Here is a 2,076-nt window from a genome sequence, read left to right on the forward strand (position 1 = left end):
CAGAGGGGACCAGACTTCTTGTTTTGTTTCCTACCTGGCTTAGGGGGCTTAGCAGAGGCCTGGCCCTCCACACTGCATCTGTCTCCTTTCATAGTCTTGGATCTTACTTGCTCGGGAGGAGGCCTCTCCACATTTCTAATTTCACCCTCTAGAATCTCTCCCTTTACCCCCAAAATTGGGGTGGGTAATAGCCACCTCCAATCCACTTCTATGACTGCTTGGGAACCCAGAATCTCCTGGTCCAGAGTTGTGGTATTTTAGCAGTAGCGAGGTGGGTTGGAAAAGTTGGGTTGGGGAGGAGGACAGACTAAACATGTTCCTGAGACCAAGATCAGGTTCTTTGGCACTCTTGTTCAGGTGTCAATGACAAAGCAGGCCAAGGGGAGAACTTCCCCACTTCACCTGGCTTCTGCTCAATTTGGAAAGTGCCCAGAGCCTTCTGGCTCTGGCCCCAGTTTTGCTGTTTCTAGCTCCAGATTGGTTCAGCACCCTCCCTCTTCTGAGCATGCTCATGGATACACCTTAGAGACTTAAGAACTCAGGGATATTCAGGAAAGTGGCTAGAGGAATCCATTTTTTGCCTGAGGCCCCATATGCAGAACCATAGGAGGAACCCAGACTGGGAGTTCAGAATTTTGGCTTCTGACTCTGTAACTACCTGTGTAATTTCAAGAAGGTCACTTAACTTCTCTGGACTGTTTTTTTTTCTCACCTACAATATGAAGAAGGATTATGGTTCAGATTTGCAAAAGTTTGCTTTTAAACTTTTTATTACACAGAATTTCAAACATATTGAAAAGAGGGAAATGGTATAATGTACTTTTATATATAAACATTCAATTTCAAATATTACCTACTTATAAGTATTGCTTAATTTATTGTCCTTTCCCTCCCCATTATTTTGAAGCATAGGCATCATGCTCAAGATTTTATATTTAATATTTATAATATCTAGCATTAGCAAGTGCTTTAGAATTTTCAAAGTGCTTCCTTTTACATATTTTACATATTTTAATTTTTACCTGAACATCATAGTGACTCTCAAAGTGGAGCCTAAAGACTCTCAGGGGAGCCAAGGATAATAATCTAGCCCTCTGAGCAAACTTTGATTGTATTCAACAGGCAAGTTTCTGAAAACACCTGGAAAATAAAAAAAATTAAACAATAAAACTTTATTTAAATGTGCTAAAGAATTCGCATATTAAAAAACTATGGTTGAATATTTTGAGAGAATATATCTTTTACTTATTTTGAAACATTGATTTTTATATAGTAGGTTCTATTTAGAATATTCAATTGCATGGACAGCATTGTCTTTTTTTCTTTATTGATTAAGGTATTACATATATGTCCTTATTCCCCCATTGCCCCCCCCCCCACACCCCTACTCATGCCCTCACCCCCCTGGTGTCTGTGTCCATTGGTTAGGCTTATATGCATGCATACAAGTCCTTTGGTTGATCTCTCCCCCTTTCCCCTCCCCTCCCCTACTTTCCCTCTGAGATTTGACAGTGATCAATGCTTCTCTGTCTCTGTTTTTGTTCATCAGTTTATGTTGTTTATTATATTCCACAAATGAGTGAGATCATGCGATATTTATCTTTCTCTGACTGGCTTATTTCACTTAGCATAATGCTCTCCAGTTCCATCCATGCTGTTGCAAATGGTAAGAATGCCTTCTTTTTTACTGCAGCACAGTATTCCATTGTGCAGATGTACCACAGTTTTCTAATCCACTCATCTGCTGATGGGTACTGGCTATTTTCAAATCTTAGCTATGGTGAATTATGCTGTTATGAACACAGGGGTGCATATATACTTTTTGATGGGTGTTTCTAGTTTCTTGGGATATATTCCTAGAAGTGGGATCACTGGGTCCAATGGGAGTTCCATTTTTAGTTTTTTGAGGAAACTCCATAGTGTTCTCCACAGTGGCTGCACCAGTCTGCATCCCCAATAGCAGTGCATGTGGGTTCCTCTTTCTCCACATCCTCGCCAGCACTTGTTGTTTGTTGATTTGTTGATGGTAGCCATTCTGACAGGTGTGAGTGAAAACTCATTGTCGTTTTGATTTTC

General features: G+C 40.3%; 1 protein-coding gene across 3 annotated transcripts in view; it reads left to right on the forward strand.

The window, feature by feature from the left end:
* TUBA8 (tubulin alpha 8) overlaps nt 1–2,076 on the forward strand; it is a 20,172-nt gene that overhangs the window by 702 nt on the left and 17,394 nt on the right. Inside the window, exon 1 of one of the 3 annotated variants that reach the window (XM_015558530.1) lies at nt 1,419–1,423. The exons of the other annotated variants lie outside the window; for them this stretch is intronic. The gene's annotated coding sequence lies outside the window, so the exon portion shown is untranslated. Of the gene's footprint in view, nt 1–1,418; nt 1,424–2,076 lie in introns of those variants that run through there. 3 annotated transcript variants of the gene reach the window in all.

The sequence above is a fragment of the Myotis davidii genome, unplaced genomic scaffold (genome assembly GCF_000327345.1).
Source record: "Myotis davidii unplaced genomic scaffold, ASM32734v1 scaffold1711, whole genome shotgun sequence".
NCBI lineage: Eukaryota > Metazoa > Chordata > Mammalia > Chiroptera > Vespertilionidae > Myotis > Myotis davidii.